At 40.9% G+C, this 22,798-nt stretch overlaps 1 long non-coding RNA gene across 3 annotated transcripts in view; it reads left to right on the plus strand.

The window, feature by feature from the left end:
• LOC122239464 overlaps positions 1-22,396 on the plus strand; it is a 75,543-nt gene extending 53,147 nt beyond the window's left edge. Inside the window, exons 4-12 of one of the 3 annotated variants that reach the window (XR_006218619.1) lie at positions 8,836-8,867; positions 11,194-11,432; positions 14,026-14,230; positions 14,749-14,819; positions 14,992-15,135; positions 15,326-15,523; positions 16,627-16,759; positions 17,889-18,069; positions 21,916-22,396. This is a non-coding gene — a long non-coding RNA (uncharacterized LOC122239464). Of the gene's footprint in view, positions 1-8,835; positions 8,868-11,193; positions 11,433-14,025; positions 14,231-14,748; positions 14,820-14,991; positions 15,136-15,325; positions 15,524-16,626; positions 16,760-17,888; positions 18,577-21,915 lie in introns of those variants that run through there. The other 2 variants (XR_006218620.1, XR_006218618.1) reach the window with 2 other exon arrangements.
• The last annotated feature ends 402 nt before the right edge of the window (positions 22,397-22,798 follow it).

The following is a 22,798-nucleotide window of genomic DNA, read 5'->3' on the forward strand; positions in this document are numbered from 1 at the left end:
TGAAAAGTAGAAGAATTCACATTGCAGCAAGGAAAGGAGTTCCCAAAACAAGAATAACTAAATGAAGATAGAATATTGCCAAGTGGGTTCTCTGGAGGCATCTATTGAAAACTGCCTAACAGGAAACGGCTCAGTTATATTTTCCACAATTATTTACCAATTCACAACAGAAATAGGTTGCTACAAGAGCAACCTATAATGAAAACTAAGTAGCTGATTTTGCTTTCCAGGGGTTTCTATTGTTTTATGCCATGAACCTCTTTGGCAGCATGGTGAAGCCCGTAGACTCCATCTCAGAATAACATTCTTAAATACATAAAATACATAGCATGACAAAGGAAATCCATTATATTGAAATACAACTATTAAAATAATACAAAAAACCATATTTGTGATATAGTATTATATAGAGATACATATCGTGTGTCATATATCTATATCTATATCTCTGTATGTATGTGCTTTCCTAATGCACAAATAAGCAAGACCTAGTGGCAGACCTAATAACTACTGTAATCTTCAAAAATTAATGAACATAAATGATATTAAGAAATATTTACAACTGGAATGTGGTATGAGAATATGTATGATGTCAATTGGTGTCACAGGTACTGCTCCCACCTCTGTGGCTGGTTGTTCATATTCATAATGAAAGAAAAGGATAACATTTTTTTTTCTCTGAGAAAGTCCTTACTGTCAACTTCTCAATAAAAAGATAACTTTTAAGAGAAGTTAAGGAAAATAAGAATTTTTTTTTCTTCTGAGTCCAAGGTCCCCAGGTTAAGAACCCTTGCTTTGGACAAATTGAGTCAGAGAGAAGTAGGAGCCTTTCCTCGCCACATTCTTGTCCATTACGATCTCCTCCACCCTCACTGTGGACAATGCTTCTCAGTAATAGCCTTCATGATTTCCACCAATTTCCTTTGGGCTCTGAGGACTAGGCCTTCTCAGCAGCATCTTTCTGAGGCCAGCTTCCCCGCAACCAGCGCAATTCCTCCGGAGCCAGTATCTAATCTGTTTCTCCAGCTTTGTCTGATGTGGACAAATGGTATTGGTCTGGTCCAACAGGTCTCCTGAAGCCCTTTTTCTCTGCCGCTGATGCTGGTATTTAGCATATCCCTGCATCTGAGAAGAGAGTTGTGGGGAACATGATGCTTATCTGCCTTATTTCTTTGTGGGAATCTCAGCGGCCACACGTCCTGAGGGACTCCTTGCTGAGGGGACGTGTTGGGCCTGTCTGCCTCCCACCCAGCAAGCCTGAGCATGCTCGGTGCTGGCTCTCTGGGAACCAGCTCTCTCTGTGTGATGCTACAGACCCCTTCCCACTTCAGTGGACTGTGGCCCCAGCTTCAGTGTTTGTGTAAATATCTTTATCTTAAAGAGGCCACTTTAAAGGCAGACCAAGTGTGGCCATGGAGCATGACTGGAATATCTGCAAAAATGTTATCTTCTGGCGGCTGACCTTGTCCCAGCACCATATTGCTCACCCTGAACTATCTAGAACTCATCATCTCCTAACCCCCTCCCAGGTATTCAGGGTGTCAACTGTGGGCAGCTGGTGAGTCCTGATCAGAGGCTGTGTATATGCCCGGTTCTTCCTCTTACCCAGTCAAAACCTACTCAATGCCTACTGTCCAATTTTTTTCAGACCTCTACTTTCAACTTCCCCAGGCAAAGGCTACTTACATGGTACAAAATGAAATGTGACTTAATGGTAGATGGTTAGTCACAGAGGTCCCAATTCCCTGCCCACACGGTGTAGGTGGAGAAAACTCCCTATTTTGGTTGGTTTACTTGAAGAGGTTACACCAGTGGTGACATTAAGGACAAACCAGTGAGATTGGGGAAAGGAAAAAAAAAAGGAAGGAATATAATTATGGCCTATAATTAAAAATAACTATATATAATTTGTAACCCAAACCAGAACAATTTTGAGAATAAAAGGTGATATTCTTAACAATTTTGCCAGAATAACCATAAGCCATGGTGTTTGATGACCCTATCCTTAGAAGGTGTTGAATATGCAAATTCGTGTGTGTGCATGTGAGTTTTTCTGAGGAAGATGGTCCATAATTTTCACCATACCCAAAGAGGTCTGAACAAATAGAAGTTAATTGTCAGTAGAGTCTACACATTAAAAGTCAGGTGGCACAGTAGAGTCAGAAGGGCGATTAAATCTTCATTCCAGAGTTTGTAATTTCAAACAAGTTATTTGCCTCTTAAGGCTGCTGTGTTACTCATTTAAGGAAATGAGGGTAATGCCTACTTTATAAGTGTATATTCAAGTAGGTCCCTGTCACCATTGATGTTTAAATGTACAGGTAATTAGTGTACAAATATTGTTTGTCCCTTCATCCACCCCCTAATACTTTTCCCCTCTGATTTTTGTGCATTGTCAAAAAACAAGGTCATGTTGAGATTCAATTAAATTATAAAAAACGTTTACTTATGATTTTACCACCTTAAGACACTCTTGTTGTCCTTCCTAGTTTCTGACTATTTTTTCCTGCCTATTTTTAAATGTCACAGTCAGTCTGCATACAGGTTTTCCTTGTGCATTATTCTCCACTAAAGGATAGTAAAAATACATTTTTCTTTATTTTCATAGCATTTCAACAGTCTGTTGGGTTGATATGCCATGATGTATCTTGTTCTTTATATTCTACCTTAATAGTTTAAGTAAGATGGATGTGGATAGCTTTATCTTTGTTTTTCATTTCGAATAATTTCCTTAGTAGTATATCCCAATAAGGAAGTTGAGTTTTCAAAAGATATGAACATTACTGCTGTTCTTGATGCGTGGAACCAAATTGCTTTTACAGACCCATTGAGTTAATTGACACTGCCCCATGCTTTTAAGGGTGGAATTAATTTCACTCAAACCTGTTCATCATTGGAAATTATTTTATGCTTTTAATTTAACCTCACTCATGAACTCATGCCTTAACTTGGCTTAATTTGCATTTATTACCAGAGAAGTAAAAAATGAACAATATTGTATATGTACAGGGCTAACTTCCTTTTATGTAAATTATTTTGTCCTTTTCCTATTTATCTATTGATTCTGATGCTTTGATAAATATGAGTTTTCTACAATAGTCGTCACTGGTCCTTTTTATTTTTGTCCTTTTCTTCTTATTTCTGATTATAAAACAAACACTTGTAAAAAAAAGTATTTGTATTGAAGATAATGCAAAAGTAAGAGTGAAATCCACTAACTGTAAAACTTAAGTTTGATATATGTGTTGATATATGTGTTAGAAAGCATTTTTCTCTGATTGCGAAAATAATGTATATGTTGGGTGCTATTACACTATAGGGATGTATCATGGTTGTTTCTCTGGTGCAGGAAATTTAGGCTGATCACAGTTTTTTACTGTTACTAATAATGCCTTGCAGACTATTCCTCTGAAGAAAATCCTTTCCTATTTGCAAAAGATAGAGTCTTACAAGTAGAATTATGTGTCAGAGGGAAAAAAAAACATTTTAAGATTCTGGGTATATATTGCCAATTTGCTTTCCAGAAAGATAAGAATCAATCTACAGTCTCTTTAGGGTTTGTCTGGCTGTCCCACAAAACCTGTGGTGAGTACATTTTTTTTCCTGGTGTTGCCAGTTTAATAAATTAAAAATGGTGTCTTATTGTTTAAATTGATATTTCTTGGTTGTTAGTGAGGCTGAAAATATCTTCATGATTTGTATATTTTTTAAGAGTGTTGTTTGTTTATGTCTTTTGATCATTTTCATTTTGCGACTTCAATTTTTTCTTTTGAGAACACTTTACGAATTAAGGATATTAATCCCTTATCATTTGTTGCAACAGTTTTCTTCCAGTTTGTTTGCCTTTTAGTTTTATTTCTTTCTACATATTGATTTTTGAAGTTTTATGTAATAAATTATTTCTGATTTTTTGGATGAGTTTTTTTTCCCTATTACCTTTTGGCTTAACTTTTTTCTCCCACCATATTTCAAAAGTTACCTATATTTTCTTCTGTTCTTTTTTACTTTATTTTTTATTCAACTCTTTAGTTTATTAAGCATTTGAGTTAGAGTGAAAATTCAACATTTAACAAATTTTTCAAATAGTTCATCAATTTTTAAGGTACCACTCTTGAATTGTACTTCCTTTCTCCACTGTTGTCTTTAGCATATATAAACTCCCAAATATTCCAGGGTCTTTTTCTGAACTATTTATTCTGTTCTATGAATCTTCTTATTCTTAGACCAGAATTGCACCATATATAGACGCACTTCAACACCTAGGAAGGCAAATTTTGTCCATTGTTATTTTTAAATTTTTTAAAAACTTTTAAAAAGTTGGTTTATCCAAATTTAAACTCTCTTAGGATTGTATGTATTAACCCCTCTCCCCTTAATAATCCTAGAAACTTCGTTCTATCTATAATCTGAGAGCACACTACGTCTCTCCATTCATTCAAGACTGCTTTTATGTCTCCCAATAAAATGCTATAATTTACTTTGCAGAAATAGCATACTTTTCTTGCTAAAACGATTATCAGGCATCCTACATGTTTGTTGCTATTATAAATGGGATCCCTTTTTCTGTGCTATTGTCTGATTATTTCTAGGATCAGAAAGCTACTAGTTTTTTGTATACTTCTCTTCATTGCAACCAATTTACTGGATGCGCTTATTAATTATAAAGCAGCCATTACCAAACTTGTTTGCACATTAGGGGGGAAAAAAAAGAATCACCTGCTGATCTTTAAATTTCCAAAGCCTAAGCCCATCCCCAACCAGTTAAATCCCAGACTCTGTGGTGAGGCTTGAACACCAGGAGTTTTTGGCATTTGCCAGTGTGATTCCAATTTGCAGATAAATCTGAGAGCCATCACTCTAAAGGATTTTCAACTGATTCTCTTGGGTTTTTGAGGAGTATCATACCATTTGCAAATAACAATGGTTTTATCTTTTCATTTCTAATCATTACATCTTTTAATTTCACGTTTTATTGTGTTACCCACAATTTAAAAGCAATGTCAAATAATAATAAAAGCAAGCAGACACAAGCATCTTTTATTTTAATGGGAATAAATAATATCTTACCGCTAGTCACAATGTTATGAACGTTGCAAATGTTAAAGACAAACTTTATTTTGTCAAGGAAGGATCATGTATGTATTACACGCTTAAGACTACTTTTTAAAGTTCCACTTTTTTTTTTATTATTTATTTTTGAGAGAGAGAGAGAGAGAGAGAGAGAGAACAAGCTGGGGAGGGACAGAGAGAGGGAGACACAGAATCGGAAGCAGGCTCCAGGGACTCGAACTCACCAATTGTGAGATCATGACCTGAGCCAAAGTTGGATGCTTAACTGACTGGACCACTCAGGGGCCCCTAAAGCTCCACTTTCACTTTTATGTTATTAGGCAGAAGCTCTTAGACTGCCTGTGGGGGTTTTCAATTGTTTCCTCTCCAATTTATTTCATGTTTCCAAAACTTAAAGTTGGTGTCCTTCCAGTGATCAAATATTCTATCTTCAGCCTTTTATTTTGAAGTTTAGCTCTCTAACCAATCAATGATAGCAAGATAAATATTCAGATCATAAACCTGAGGACATGCTTCCACCTATGCTATGATTTGCATCACTGCACTAATGAGATACACTGTTAACCCACCGGACCATACCATCACCGATCTTGTAGGCAGCTGCCTATGTCTCATGCCAGTGAAAGAGAAGTCCTCCGATGTGTGTGGTATCTTCAGATCCTCACTAATCTCTCCCGAGGTGCCCCTCGTCTGCCTGGTGACTGCCAACCTTTGCAGGCATTGGCAGGTGAGGGCTGTGGCTGATCTCTTTGGTGGCTCGGTCAGAGCCTGGTGACCCAACAGCCCTCAGTCTCTGAACTTACAGACCCTCTGAATTCCACCATGTGCCTCTTTCAGCTGGGCTTTCAGCTCAGCTGCAGTCACCAGGCTCCTCCCCACAAGGAGTCCCTAGCAGGATTCCTGGCTTTCCAATTCCACTCCCTTCCTTTCAGATCCTTCCCTAAGGAAGGAGCCTGGAAGAGAGACCCTCCCTGCTCTGGAATGATGCTAGGCCAGGGTACCCTCCTTTATGTTGATGAAGGCACCACCGGCCTTGTGTAGCTGCCCCCAGAGGTCTACACAAGAGTCCTTGATGTTCACTCATGTTAACAGATCCTGCTTACTTATCCCAGTCATCAAAGGCTCCCAAGGAGGAGAGGTTGGAGCAGGTATCTCTTACCTTGCACTCTTTCAAACTGTCTCCCCTCTTCCCACTTCCCTCTTCCTTCCACACTCTTGAGTTGGGAATGGTAGGCTTTTACTTCCTCTCTGTCAGATCTTTGCCCCAAAACCGACCCCCCCCTCCACCACCAAAGCCTCCTGCTAAAGAGCATCAGCTTCAAGGCCCAGTTGTTCTGTGGGAAAGCTTGGGGAACATTCATCCAGGCTAGTTTCCAAAAGGAAAGGGAAAAAAAGACTTCAAAACATTTCTGCACCCAGCCATAGAAATCAAATATCTGCCTGCTGGTTTGAGAGATGGAAGCCTGTCGGGACTGCGATTCAAAAGGGAAGTAAAATTTATTTAATATTTTTCAAAGACATTTTCCATATATCTAATATAATATTGATTAGGTCTTTGGAATAGATACCCTTCACCATTTTAGGGAAATAGATTTCTAGCCCTATTTAAACTTCTGATTTTAATCAGTTGAGAGGTATGTTTAAAAATTAACCTGCTCTAGGCGCATCTGGGTAGCTCAGTCAGTTGAGCATCTGACTCTTGATTTCAGCTCAGGTCATGATCCTGCGGTCGTGGGATCCAGCCCCGCATTGGGCTCCGTGCTTAGCATCCCTCTCTTGTCTCTCTCTGCCCCTCCCCTGCTCATGCTCTCTCTCTCCCTCAAAATAAATAAATAAACTGTCAAAACATTAAATTAACCTGCTATATTAATACATTTTCTTATGTGGAACCTTCTTATATTTGGGGGATAATTCAACTAGATTGTGGTATATTCATATTTTAACGTGTTAGTAAATTCCATATGCTATTATGTTAATTCAAAAGAGGTTAGTCTTTTTCTTTGTCCTCACTGGTCTCCAATTTTTAATTCTTTTCACTATCTTTATCAGGTTTGGAATGAAGGCCTAGAAATCAGGCAGTTCCTCATATTTCTATACTCTGGAAGGTTTTACACAACACAGGAACTATCAATTGTATAATGTCTGGAGGAGCAGTCTGGAAGTATTCAACAGTGAACTCCTTGTATGGGTCTTTAACATCCTCAGTTACTTCCACAATTGTTAGTTTTTTCAGGATTTCTACTTTAAGTTAATGCTATTTTTTTTTGAAAAATAATTTCATGGAGATATTTATACTTATTAATATATCATTTAAGAAATTAGTTTATATTGCTCAGGTTGGTTGTTCCCTTTCTAATATTGTATTGTGTGCGTGTGTTTCTTAGATTTCCTAAAGGAGTTCATTTTGCTAGAGTTTGCCAAAAAGCAAATCTAATATTTAGCTCTTAATTATGTTGTTTTTCTGTGTGTCTAGTTTATTTTTACATTTAACATCACACCAGGGCCTCCTCTTTTTTTTCCTTCAGAATGTTTATTTTTTCCCGAAGTTGAATGCATTTTCTTAATGTCTTAAATATCAACTTCATTCCTATATTTCTCCAAAAGGAATAGAATGAAATAGTACAGTTTTATCTATTGTTAACCAGAGTAAAGTCCAAAGCTAAAATTGAGAAGTGGTGCACAAAAAAAAAAAAAAAAAAAAAAAAAAGAAAACAAAAAGGAAAAGAAAAGAGAGAGAGAAAGAAAAGTAGTGGACAGGGGACAGCTGGCTGGCTCACTTGGTAGAGCATATGACTCTTGATCTTGGAGTTGTGAGTTCGAGCCCCGCATTAGATGTAGAGATTACTTAAAAATAAAATCTTAAAAAAAAAAATGGAAAAAAGCAGCAGAAAATTTGGGAGAGCATCCCCGGAGAATGGGGAGGAGTGGAGAGGGGATTGATGCGTGTTCAGAACTTCCCTTCAAACAGTCCCAAGATAAGCAGATAGCATGATGGGAAGCATGTACAGTACTATTTACTGTTAACTGCTTAGCTTCCTCAGGTGGCATATCTTTTCCCTAGTAACATATGATGTGAAGCATCTTTTCATATGCTTATATGCCATCTGTCTATCCCCTTTAATGAGGTGTCTGTTACTATCTTTGGCCCACCTTTTTTTTTTTTTTTTTTTTATGTAGGCTTCATGTCCATTGTGGAGTCCAGCTCTGGGCTTGAGCTCATGACCATGAGCTCAAGACCTGAACTGAGATCAAGACAAAGACAAAGAGATCTTGACAGGCCACAAGGAGGGGCAAATTTAAAATGAACTTTTCCAGGACATCTGTGTGGCTCAGTCAGTTAAGTGTCTGACTTCAATTCAGGTCATGATCTCATGGCTCGTGAGTTCAAGCCCGGCCTTCGGCTCTGTGCTGACAGCTCAGAGCCTGGAGCCTGCTCCGGATTCTCTGTCTCCCTCTCTCTCTCTGCCCCTCCCCTGCTTGTGCTCTCTCTCTCTCTCTCTCTCAAAAATGAATAAATAAACTTAAAAAGTTGAAGAGAAAACATAGTTCAAATGCATTTTGTAAACTCTCATCCCTACGTAAGTATAGAGAATTATAATATCTATTCTGTCAACACTAAATTTACTTCTTCTATCTTTCCCATCAGGAAGTTATATTGTAAGCCGATCCCAGACTTAAGCAAGAAATCAAACTTAGATCATCACTGTATTTTCCCAAAGACATTCTGAGCTTTTTCAAATGTTCACATTTTCCTTTTTGCTCTAGGTATGAGTGACTTCTAGCAACTGCTCAGAACTGTGAGTATGTTGACTATGGGGCACCTGCCAGGAATGAGGTTGGGCTCAGAATAGGTGCCATATAGGAGATAATACTTTGGTGTTAGCCAGGGAGACTAAGGACCCAAGCAGGTTTCCATGCAGAACCACACGGGTAGGGGGACAAAGCAGAGGGTGGTTGGGGAGAGCAAGATGGGGAGCGATTCCTCAGGGAGGGGTGGGGTGCATATATGGCTCCATGGTGGACACACAGGGGGACAGCAGGAGACTGAGATGGAAGGTCTTGTCATCAGGGACAAATATATGGTTTATCCTAAGGGCAAAAGAACATATGTAAGGATTTTTAAAAACACATTTAAAGTGTTCTAAAGGAATACTTGGGATTTTTTTTTTTTGTAGACAATATGAAAAAAAAATAGAGAGGTAAAAAAGGAGGGGGAAATCATTTAGTGTTCTACTACATAAAGAAAAATCCTGTTAAGGTTCTACACTGTTGAAAGAGTCAGTGTCTGGTTTTCTTCTGGTGGCAATGTAGATAAGAGACCAAAGGGGAATTGAACATAAAGCAGTTGTTGCTAACACTTCTTTTTTTGTGTGCTGGAAGTTTGAGCAACTGCATATTATCTACAGAGCTCACAAGTAGGACTTCCAAGGTATCTAAGAGATCAGCCCCTTTAACTCCTATGGACCGTTCCGCCTCAATCTCCCCAATTAATCACAACCATCAAGCCATGCCTCAGAAACAATGTGGGCCTCTGGCCCTGCATCTCCAGATATCATTCCCATCCCTCCCAAAGCAGCTGAACCAACATCTTTTGAGGCGACCAAATGGTGGAGACATCACCGGCACATCCAGTGTCCACATTTGGATTTCAGCAACCTTCTCCTGACAGATTTCTTCAGAATATCCACATAGGGGCCTTCATTCACATGACGGGCTGAAGGGCTGCAGGGTGACATTCCCACCACCCACTTAGGAGAACATCTGGAGGAATGGGATAAATGGCATTCTTGACACTTCTCGACGATAAAGACCACCAAGGGGCTAGGGAGTGTCCAGTGTGGCTTGAGGCCAGTCCAGTTCCTGGGTAAGGAGAGACTCAGTCTTCCACAGTGATGTGGGCATACATCTTACCTTCACATGGGGAAAATGATTTTCACTCTCCCTACCTTGCAGAGTTGTAGTGAAGATTGAGTGAACCTAGTGTTTTGGAACAATACAAAATGCTGTGAATATGGAGAAAACTGGCTCCTTTTTGCCCCACTGCTGATGTAGGTGTTGAAATGTCATTTATACCCTGTACAAGTAGCTCCAGATATAGAGGCACCTGCATGGATACATGATAAGATAGATAGATAGATGGATAGATAGATAGATAGATTGAAAGGTAGGTTTATATATGGCTTTATGTATATATTTTTTATATTCATATTTATATGTAAAATTCTAACTTAGGGTAGGCAAAATCACTCTTTTAAACCCCAAGCATGCCTGTTCTTTTACCTAAACTAATAGGCTCCATCCCCACCTACCTTACACACTCTGTTGTTGATCTCCTAGCTCTCTGGGTGGCATTTCCATTGGGGAAAAAAAAGTGATGGAAGAATCCCCTTGAATTAGGACTCGAGATAAACAACAACAAAGAGGCTGGAGGGACTTTATCCAAACATATGACCCTTTGGGGCTCTGAAGCAGGCCATTTGGTGACTGGCATATGCAACATCCATTCCAAATCCCATGGGTGACCTTATTAGTAAGGGGGTGGGGTTGGGGGAGGTATGTAACCAGTATCAACCTCAAAACAAAATATTTGATCAAAGTCTTTTGTAATGATCTGTTATTTCCAGTCTTTTGACTCTGCCAGATAACCTACTCTCTCCAGATGGAGAAACACTTTTAGATTGTGACACATATCATTTTTAGTATGCCCACAATTGAGACCAAATATTTGTGTGAATGAGGGTAGGGATGAGTGTGGAGAGAATGTGCTGCATCTCCTAATGAATTGAATTCGACTAATGTATGCCAGCGCTTGTGCTGGGTACTGGAGATACCAAGATAAATGATATATCTGCTGCAAACATTCTAGTGATGCTTCTTGTATTGTTGGGAGGGTTTGGTTTTTGTTTTTGTTTTTGTTTTTTAGTATAACTGGGCCTGCTAAACACTCTACAAATTGCTACCCTGCCAAAATTGTGCCTGGGCTCAGACTATCTCGGTGATGGTGTTTCTCTTGTATGCCAAGGTATCTACTTCTTAGAAACCATCTTATTAAGTCCTACGTAACTTCTGGCTTCTATGCTGAAAAAGTCTTATTTGGGTTTGTTTGTTTTTTAACATTTTCAGCTTGTTTTAAGAAATGCTTCAACAGGAATTAGGCAGGTCAAGAACTGTGAAGAAACCCATCAGGAATGGCAGTGTGTAATAAGCGACAAAGGAGTTGGGATTTGATCCAGATCTTCTGTCTCCAAGCACAGTCTTCATTCTGTGGCACACAGTAGCCAACTTCAGGAGACCGGTTCTGATAGCATGACTACAGAGATTCAAGAGGCTCAAAATGAACCCTGCAACCGGTTTCGAACCCTGTGAGTTCTTTCTTAGCCTGGGTCTCACCTTATCCCAAAGGAATGTTCTTGTGATGAAGACAAGTTGAGAAGAAAGGCTGGCCCCAGCTCACGCATTACAGTCAAAACCATTTGTTTTGTTAACCTCATGTGAACATTACAAATGTGTGATGGAGCAGAGGCCACATCCTTCTATAGATTAGCAATTTCTTGAGTCAACATGGCCCCTTTACCTTGACCTTCAAAGGAAACACTTCAAAGGAAAAAGCCAAGGTCCTCTTCAGATGGTGGGAACTCTGAGGTGGCTCTTGCCTTTGAACTCAGAGGGCTTGGGTGTCAATGCCAACTGGTTTGATTTTGCTGTATGTGAGCATCTGTGTGGGTGGGTGAGTGGGTGCCTCTCTCTCTCAAATTCCTTATGTGTTGATGGTGTCCTTCTTTCAAATAATTTAAATGGGAAGTCCTGGGGAACAACATTCTATGGGAAAGTTTCCCACAGATGGGTTTCAGCAAATGAACTTGTGCTTTTATAGAGAGGGACCTCGTGTTTTCTGAGGACCATGTTTTAAACTACAGCAGTCAGGGAAGGAGTCTAATCCCTGGTATTAAAAAAATGTTGAGTCTGGGGGCACAAACAGCTCCATTTTCCTGTCTTTACGTCAGGGGCTCTAACACAGCCGACAACCAGCCAAAGTGCCAGCACGTCCCCCACTCCTGTATAATCACGGGAATTCTGAATTTCATCTGGAGCTATAGTTGTGCCTCCTCGTCCTGCCTGTGCACTCAACTGGGGCCCTAGAAAGTTCTTGAAAAAGTTAATAGCATGGTGTAAATATAGCTGTTTTTATCATATTCAACAAGCAGTAAGATAGAAGAGAGGCAGTTAGGCCCACTGATAGTGTATCTAGTTTCTGTTGGGAGCCCCTCCCCATGGAAAGCAAGGCCTTGTGAAAAATAACAAACTTGCATTTGGATTTCTCTCTGCTCTTAATTAATTAAAACGTGGGATTGAAGTGGCAGCTACGACCTTGAGTTCCACAAGGCTTTATCAGCTGGTGAGAAGACCTCTTTTGCCAACAGCTAATCTGTGTGGAAGAATAGCTTGGCACAAAGGACAAGGAAATGGGCTTGGATTCACATAGCTAGTGCTTTAACTACTACTGCTTTTCAGAAGTTTGATGAGAAGGGGCGCCTGGATGGCTTAGTTGGTTGAGCATCTGACTTCAGCTCAGGTCATGATCTCATGGTTCGTGACTTTGAGCCCCATGTTGGGGTTGCTGCTGTAAGTGCAGAACCTGCTTCGGGTCCTCTCTCTGCCCATCCCCTGGTCATGCTCTCTCTCTCAAAAATAAACATAAAAAAAATAATTTAAAACATTTTTTTTCAATGAGAATTGGCCCCTGTCCTCACTCTTCTCTTTTACAACAGTTGCTGATACTCTCCCTTGTTCCTTCTTCCAGATAACTTTTAGAATCCTTGAGGCAAATTCTAAGAAAATTCCTATTGGCATTGGATTAAATTTGTAAATTATTTTGGGAGGCATAAACAGCTTTGTGGCGTATGTTCCCTCTTATTGAGAAGGTTGATGCATCTCAACGATCAGTTTTTGCAACATCTTCTGTATGTAATCACATACAGGTCTCACTTGAATTATTGGAAGATGTGAGTGTGGCAGAAATGGCACTCTCCTATATTATTGGAAGAAGCATAAATTAGTGCAAATATTCCAGGAAGGTAATTTGGCAGGAAACATAAAAGATGTGGAGCTCTTTTCTAGGAATTTGACCTAAATTAACCATCAGGGCTGTGAAAGAGGGTTTAGGGGCAAGGATATGAATTGTGTTACTACTTATAATAGCCAGGAAAAAAAGAAAGAAAGAAAGAAAGAAAGAAAGAAAGAAAGAAAGAAAGAGAAGGAAAGAGAGAGAAAAGAAGGAACGAGGGAGGGAGGCAAGGAAGGAAGGAAAGAAGGAAGGAAGGAGGCAAGGAAGGAAGGAAGGAAGGAAGGAAGGAAGGAGGCTTGGAAGGAAGGAAGAAAAAGGGAAAAGGGAAACCTCTTAAGTGTCCAACATAGAGGTTAAATGGTTAAATTATGGTACATCCTTTTAATGGAATATTATGCAGCCATTAAAGTTCATATATGAGAGAACTTCATGACAAAGGAGATTATTCACAGTAAATAGTGAAAGAAAGAAAACGAGTTTCAAAATGGTATAACTGTGATCCTAATTCAGGAAGGAAAAAGCATATATGGATAAAAATGTTGAGGCATTCTCTCAGAACAGAAGTTTATGGATTTTTTTCTCAACATTTTCAAACACAGACAAATACTCTGTAGAAAAGAGAAAGCTTTCCTATGGCCTATAAAGTATTCCCAGGTGATTTATATTTCAATTGCTAATAGGTAGAATTGAGGGATCTGAACTTTGAACCTAAATTTTAATAAATGCATTGTTTGAAATATATACTTTTTAGTATAAACAAACACCCTTCTGCTTCTATTTTTTGTAATACTTTCATTAAAAGAGATATCACTGTTTCTCAAATGCCTTTTTTAGTATCAAGATGACCTTGTTTTCCTTGTTAAACCTACTGTTGTACTCCATTGTATCAGGACATGCCCTTGTAATGACCCATCCATGCATTGCTGGAATAAAAGACCGACGTAGTCCTAGAGGGTGGTCACCGTGGACCGTGGACAAGTTACTCACACTCTGGACCTATTTCTTCACCCATAAAAGGTTTCCTCACAGGATGTCATGAGGATTAACTAGTTAGCATATGTAAAGCACTCAGACTACTGGCTGACGTATTGGAAGGTCTGTATGAGGATTGGGTTATTGTCTTATTAAACGTTATTATTAGTTTATTTGGTATCTTCTTACAGTATATTTCCTTGTTTTTCATTTAAGATCTGTATTCCTAAGAGAGCTTGGCCTATAGGTTTTCTGTCTTTTTTTTTTTTTTTTAATGATCTCTTGATCAGTTTGAAGTATCAAGGTTATGTAAGCTTTATGAAATGAACTGGGTAGCTGCCCATCTTTTGCAATGTTCTGGAACAATTTCTATCACTTACATTTACTTCAAAAAAGGAAATACCACCAGTCAATTATACCAAATGGTTAGCATGCCAAGTTATAGAACATGATCCAGCTGCTAATCATACCAGTATTCCCAGCTATGTTACAATTTGGGCCTAATAAATGCAAGTCATTTAATTATATCATTTTCAATTTAATGCCATAGACATTTATGAGATATATTGTTCAATGAGAAAAAGAACTTAGAGAACAGCCTGTGAAATATGACCCGGTTTTTCTTTACAATTCACTTACAGACTCGAATGTGTGGGTGTGAGCCTGAACCTGAAAGCTGAGTGGTCATTTCTAAGAAGGGCTAGTAATTAAGGTAATTTTAAAAATTGTTTTCTCCCTTTTTGTTCACCTGGGGTGGTTCTGTGTGTGTGTGTGTGTGTGTGTGTGTGTGTGTGTGTTTACATTGAATATGTATTATTCACGTAATCAAAAGCCAAAAAGACATTTTAAATCTCTATGCAAATTTATGGTTATCTACTCACTAGACAATGTTCTTGACCCTGCGGGGATGAAAAAGATCCGCGCAATCCAGTCCCTGCTCTCAGGAAGTCTGTAATCTACATCTGGATGAAGTGGAAACAGACGAGGATGACATAGTTGTACAGGAGTACAAGAGCCAAGAGCTGGAGGTGGGGTGACCGACCAGCCTTCTCAGTTTGCCTAGGATCCGGGGCTTTTCTGGGATACCGGGCTTCTCAGGGCTAGAACCCAGACAGTCCCAGGCAAACAGGGTGGTCACCCTGGCTGCAGGACCCTGTGGCCCAGCAATGCTGACCCAATGTCCATGTGCTTTCCTACCTTCTCCACCCTCCTGTGTAGGTCATTCCAGGCCCTGTGATTGAGCTCCCACCACTGGAAATGTGAGCGGAAGTGATGAGGCTGCTAAGAGTGGGCAAGCATTCTCCAGACCTCCCCTTTCACCTCCTCAACCCTGGAAGCAGACACTTCTGAGATGGCAGAGTAGACAAACAGAAGCAGCTGGGACCCCTGAGTCACTGTTGGGGAAGAGTTACCAAGGTGAGCTGCCTGACTCACGTGAGACTGTGTGGCATGAGAGGCAAATAAGTGGGTCAAGCACCTGAGATTTCAGGACTGATTTGCCAAGGAGAGCTTGATGACATCCTGACATAAAATAAAGAGCAAAGGCAAGATATTAGGGAAGACTTCATAGGAGAAGCGACGTTTATACAAAGCATGAAAACTGGGTAAGATTTCCACATGCATGGTGGGCAAGGACAGTTCAGGCAGAAGCCAGAGGAGGTAGACAGGGCAGGGCAGGAAGTAGTTCAAGTGCAAGAAGGAAGGGTTCCTGTGCTGGGAGATCAGGTTCGAAAGGTTGGTTGTGCTATTTGAGGAAGGCCTCGCATTCTTCCCAGAAGTGTGAGCTTTATTCCAGAGGGAACAGACAGCAACTGGACATTGCGAGCCATGATGCGTCACAACCGGAAGAGTGCAAAGGAAAGTTTGGGCAGGGGTGACACCGGAGTGGAGCCGGGGGTGAGACCAGTTTGGAGATGACGACAACTATCAATAGTCCAGCCTGGAAGGAATGAAGGCCTAACCTAGAGCAAGGGTTAGAGCAACATTTGGGAAACAGAAATTGATAGACTTGCTGGCTCCTAATTAGAAGGTCTCACAAAGGGAGAAAGAAGTTGAAAATGATGCTGAGTCTCCCTTCTGCTGATGCTGTTCCCAGAAATAGGGAAGCAAGGACAAGTAGCAAGCCTAGGAGGGAACATGACAAAAGTAGGTTGGGACATGTTAAAGCAGGAGAAGGGAGAGAAGAGGGTGATAGATGCTGAGAAAGAGGTCGCAGAAATGGGGAGAGAAGCAGGAGAGCACAACATTCAGAAATCCAAGGAGGAGAGAATTAAAAGGAAGGAAAAGCGGACAAGAGTGTCACAGCCAGTGGAGAGGTCTCAGCCAATGGACCAAGGACTGAGAAGGGACCGTTGACCGCTGCGTTGAGGAAGTTCTTCAGAAGGTCATTTCACAAGGTGGCTGATACAGAAGGCAAATAAAGATGATGATCGGTGATGAAAGTGTCATGAATGATAGGAACATGGGAATTCATGTTCAAGGCAGAAGCAGCTGGCTAGCCTGCTCCTTTAACTCAACAGGTAGTTTCGAGCTTCAACTATTTGTTAGGCCTGGTATCTGAAGAATGTAATGATAAGCAAGATGTGCTTGCTGCCTCAAGGAGCTTGTAATCCGTGGGGCAGAGAACAGACCAGGCAGTTTCAGTACCATCAGGTAAGTGCCAAGATGGGCTGTACAAGGTGCTCTGAGTGTACGTACAGGGGCCTGTTCTGGTTTCTGGGAGTGAGGGAAGGCTTCCTGGAGGAAGTGCTTTGAAAATCTGGTCTGTCAGGGTGTGAGCCAGGAAGTGTGGGGGTTGGTCAGCCAATGACACAGGCAGAGGGGAGCAGGCAGAGACAGCGTTTCAGGCCATGGACAACAGGCGCAGAGGCCGGAAAAAGAGCAGCTGACGCTTTCCGGGAACTACACATAGTCTGGTCCTGGCTGGAGCTCGGTGCTAGGAAATGCAGAGGTGAGGAGGGGTGAGTTGTAAGCGTAGGGTCAGGAAGGACCATTTAAAGAAAGGAGAGGAACAAGGGAATAGCTTGAAGGTAATGGAACTAGGCTGGAGTGTGGCTCACTGAACAAGAAGAGGCCAGGGGAATGGGCAGGTTAAAGGAGAGCACATCGTGGGGTTGTGGGGAGACGAAGGGCTGGGCAGGGGAGAGAGGCAGACATGGGTTGGGGTGGGGGGGGTCAAGGTGCAGTGTGGCAGCTGAGGACAGACTCTCGTCCTCCCTACAGGAGAGGAAATAAACAGTTCCCTGGGGTTAAGAGGATCCCTCCAGGGATGGTGGAGGGTGGATAAAAGGAGGAGTGTTGAAATAGCAGCTGCAGGGTCTGTGACAGGGCGCCAACTAGGACGCATTAAAGGCTTGCTGCAAAGTAGCAAGGCCCCAATATTTCCGAGGGCCTTTATCAGCTACAGGAAGTGAAGTTTGGTCTTTTCTCTAAATATTTATTAAATGTAAATGCTAGTACTCTTGAGATACCCCTCCCCACTGCCTGGGAAAGGAGAATCTGGTTTCCACTGGTGGTTTTCCTGTGTGCCCGGGAAGTTTCCCATTCCCTGCTCCGAGCCTCGGGGCCCTCCAGCTGGAGCTCAAGGCCTGCCCCGCCTACCTCCTGTCTGAGGGGACAGGCTGAGCCAGGCCTTCCCACAAGTGGGATCAAGGCGACCTTTTCCGGGGTGCTCTGTGAGGCTGAGCTGCCCCCACTGGAGATGACTGTTCTCTTCCATTACAGTCACTACTTGGGTCAACAGAGTGACTGGAAAAACAACTTTTAAAATGTAACCTTCCAGGAGATCAAGTCCCAGGTCAACAGTGACAGGCCACGTTGATAGGAGTTTCCCTGGATGTGATGAGATGAGAAGGCGCTTGCCCTCCGTGATCTTCCTCCCAAGAACATATAACCCTGCTGTAATCACAAGGAAAACATCAGACAAATCTCGGCAGAGGAGCATCCTGCAAAATACCTGATAGGTACTTCCCCCAAACTGACCTTGAGGTCAACAAAGACAAGGAAATTGAGAGACTGTCACAGCCAGAAGGAGCCTGAGGAGACATGAGAACTAAATGTGACATGGTGTTGGGTGGGATCCTGGGACAGGATCTTGGGTGCTGGCTTACTCTGCTGGTTCAGCCCTGGTCTCTCCAGTCCAATTTGAAGGTGTTCCCCACCTGCCTTGACCTCTCCTCCTCAGCCACAGCACAGTCTTCCACCTGCCACCCTGACACTAATTGTCCGGCCCCTGTGCTTCCTAGATCTGGAAGATTCCTTCTAGAGCAACCCCCATTTTATGTGATTTCCTTTTGTTTTAGAAAAGGTTTCTTTTCAGAAAAGTACAATGCATAATCTAGCACAACCACTTTTCCATGAAATGGGATGAGCAACTGTTGGTATTTTGTCATCTTTGCTTACTGAATTTTTCCTATGTGTACGCCTTTTAAAATTATACAATATGTGCTTAGATTCTTTCTTAAAAAGTAAAATATCGGGGTGCCTGGCAGGCTCAGTCAGTAGAGCATGTGACTCTTGGTTTCAGGCTCATGAGTTCGAACCCTGCATCAGGTATAGAGATTACTTACAAATAAAATCTTTTAAAAAGTGTAAAAACAGGAGCACTTGGGTGGCTCAGTCGGTACAGCTCTTGATTTCAGCTCAGGTCCTAATCTCACTGTTGGGGAGATCAAGTCCCACATCAGGCTCTTCAATAACATCAGGGAGCCTGCGTGGGATATTCTCTCTCTCTCTCTCTCTCTCTCTCTCTCTCTCTCTTTCCATCCCTACCCCTCTCACACATGTACGCACATGCACACTCTCTCTCAAAATAAATAAATTTTAAAAAATAATAAAAAGATAAAAATAAAAAGTAAAATATTGCTGATAGAATTCTCCTGAGCCAACCTAAGTCTACTTTCCTTTTCCCTCTTTCTCCTAAACCAATCACCATCACTCACTGTCACTGCTTTGATTTAGTCTTTTGGTTCTCTCTCATACACGCACATCCACAAACAATATAGGATTCTCTTTTGTGTGTGTGTTTTCATTTACATAAATGTTATCACATGCTGTGACTTTCCTTTTTCATTCAACATAATGATTTTGATCTACATCCATATTGAAACATATAAACCTAGCTTATCCCTTTTAAGCATGGTATATATTCCATCAAGTAAATAAAGTGAAAAAAGTAAAAGTAAATAAAAGCACATTTCACCTATCTATCCACTCTTGATTAAGATGTAGACAGGTTCCAGTTTTTCACCTCTGCCATGAATATGCTAACGCACGCCCCCTTCTGCACATTAGAAGAGTTTTCTGTTGGGTATTTAAAAGGACTGCCGAGTTCAATCTTTGTATGGCTGAGGGATGCTTTGATGAGCCCAGCTGCCTTTTCTTTTGGGATCATAGAGAAGGCCTCCAATAAAGAACACTCCTCTTCCCTACTCAAGTTTTGAATAAGCTGGAAATAAAGCACAGAGCCAATAAAGCCAATATGGCACTATTGTCGCTGATTGAGCCACAATGGAGGAGGGAATAGTGGAGAGCCACATGGGCCTGCTAAGGAAAGCCCATTCTCAAGCAGAGTACCACCCATCACAGACAGCTGGGACCAGGGCAGGATCCCCTCACACCTGTCTTCCCAGCCACCCAGGGGCCAACCCCAGAGGAGCACCAGAATGCATGACCCCTTAGAAGCAGCCTACCCTCAAGAGGATCAGAGCAGTCACTCCCCAGGCAGAGGAGAACCAAGAGGGTATTTCTAGAATAACAGGGGTGGAGTAAAAAAAGTTTCCCCTTAACATGGTCACAGGCCATTAGTCAGCCCTCATTCATTTGGTGGCCCTTGTGTCAGGAGCACATGCTGGTCTAATCAGGTGTGGCCAAGGAAGGAAGTGGCTCTCCAGAGATAATATATGACCACCCTGCCCATACTAGGGGCTTTGGGTGAGGCGCCTTCCCTTAGAAGAGCTGTGACTGAGAAGGTACTACATGTGGGAACTGTATCACAAGCAGACTTCTTCATGATACGCTCCTGATTTGTTCATTTCAGGGACAAGCTATAATGAATGTGTAATGAAACTTGTTTAGTTGAAGCTATTCAGAAACTACCTATCCAAGTACAGTATAGGCAAAGGTGAGCTTCACCCAAACCCCAGAGCCCTACTTCACTTCCCGCCCTAGAAACAAGACCAAAAAAAGTGAATATATAGTTCTATACGTTGACATTTGAAGAATAATAACAGCGTCCTTTTACTGTCCTTTTACCTACTGTGTGCCAGGCATTATCCTAAGTGCATTATATAAAACAATATGATCAGGAAGGTACTAATCACCCCATTTTGTAGATGAGGAAACTGAGACCCAGGTTAACTTTCCCAAGAAACAACCGCAGTGGGCAAGGGGAAGCCCAGAAAAGAAAGTGGGAGATAAGGAAGGAAGTCGCTGAAGGAACGGAACAACAGCAAAGGAGCACCAACCAGGGTTGAGAGGAGCCAGGCACCAAGTGCTGCCCTATCCCTATATGTATCATTTTGCCCTCCTTGGAATCCTATCTGTTACAATCTAGTTTTGTTCAGAGTGTTTCAGTTCACATTCTGAGTCCTTCAGGGGTAATGATCTCACACCTCATTTGGACAAGCAAAAAAGAGATTCTGTCACTGAGCTGAAACTGAGGCAAAGCCTATTTGTGATTTTCCCCTGCTCAGGCCTCTGGACAGCGGTTTTGAAGACAGAGTCTGGTTTCAGAAACTAATAAGTCCCAGATGAATTTAAGAAATAATTTCGGGTCACTCAACAATGATTCAAAGATGAGCACTTAAATTTTTTATAATTGTAAACATAACAATACATGTTTATTTTGAAAATTTTGGAAATCGCCAAAATGTATGAAGGAGAAAATTACAGTTGTTCCTATGGCCACAAGCAAGAAACAATCCTGCTAAAATCCTGCTGTGTTCCTTTCCTTGGTGGATGGGGGTATATGTGAATAATAAATGACATCAGACTGAGTGTACGTTTTAACTCTTTCTTTTTTCACCTAAAAATACACCATGAACACTTAGAATAAGAATGGCAATAACTCGTATTTGTTGTTTACTGCGTGCTGTACTTGGGTTATCTCATTTAATTAAACAGAGCCCCACGAACAGTTTCTGAGTTTATTCTAGTTTCATAGATGGAAAAGCTAGAGCTCAGAGAGGGCTGGTAAGGTCATAGTCTTTCTCAGGAATCCTTGTTGGTGCTGAGATTTATTTTTTTATATGTTTGTTAGCCACCTACATCTCATTTTATTTCCTATTTCTCAGCTGAGGAATTCATCTCTTTCTCATTGCTATTAGGAACTTTCTTGTATTTAGGATATTAATCTTTTTGCTCTCAAATAGTAGTTTTTCCTTTTGTCACTTGCCTTTTTAATTGTTTTTTTTTTAATTTCAGCATACAGAAGTTTTTCATTTTTAAATACTCAAACTATCAATTTTCCTTTATGATTTCTTCCCTTTCTCTGCTTACAAGGGCCTTTTCCACCAAAATATCAAACAGGCTATATTTACTCTAGTTTTTGAAAGGTTTCTTTTTTTATATATATACTTAAATGTAGTACATCTGGAATTTATTTTATTCTGTATGTGAGGGTAAAGATATAACCAATAATTGTCCAAGCCCTGTTAATTGACTGTAATTTCCTCACTGATTTGAAATGCCGTATTTATCACATTATAAATTCTGACATATGCTGTGGTCTGTTTCTGGACTTCCCCATCTGGTGCTATGGCAAACTGTGTAGACTCTTTGCCAACCATTTTTTTTTTTTTTCCTTCTAGGCATGCGACCAGACTGCATTTCCCAGGCTCCCTTGCAGTTAGTTATAGTCACATGATCAATGCCATCCAGACCTGGGAAAGGAATGTAAAGGGAAAGCAATGTGTGGCACCTCCAGAATTGCCAATAAAAATAAGACCTCACATAAGCAATTCTCTACCATCTTTCCCCTTCTCAGCTATCTCAGACTGAAAGGATCCCGAAGACAACTTTGGAAAGAAACCCTGTGTTGAGATGGGGGATCTATAAGGTGGAAGGAGCCTGGGCCCCTGAGTCTCTCTGAAAAAGAGCTGCTTGCCCATTTGAAATGCCCATTTTGGACTTCTGTGAATGAGAAATGAACTTCTATTTTGTCTAGCATTATATATTTGAGGGGCCATTTATTAGCCGTTACTTGTTCACGATTTTTGAACAATTTAAGAATCATTTTGGGGGCGCCTGGGTGGCTCAGTCGGTTAAGTGTCCGACTTCAGCTCAGGTCACGATCTCGCGGTCTGTGAGTTCGAGCCCCACATCGGGCTCTGGGCTGATGGCTTAGAGCCTGGAGCCTGCTTCCCATTCTGTGTCTCCCTCTCTCTCTGCCCCTCCCCCGTTCGTGCTCTGTGTCTCTCTGTCTCAAAAATAAATAAAACGTTATAAAAAAATATTTAAAAAAAAGAATCATTTTGGTTATTCCCTTTCTAAATTGTGATTTTTATTGAAATTACATTAAACTTATAAGATAATATGGGAAGAATTGTCATTTATAGGATATTGAGTCTTCCAGTTCACAAATATTCTATGTTCTACATTTACTTACATATTGTTTTATATCCTTTATTAAATAGGGTGATTTTCTTCATATAGAGCCTGCCTATTATATACGTTTAAATGTTATTTTTGTAG

This window comes from Panthera tigris, chromosome B3 (genome assembly GCF_018350195.1).
Source record: "Panthera tigris isolate Pti1 chromosome B3, P.tigris_Pti1_mat1.1, whole genome shotgun sequence".
Lineage (NCBI taxonomy): Eukaryota > Metazoa > Chordata > Mammalia > Carnivora > Felidae > Panthera > Panthera tigris.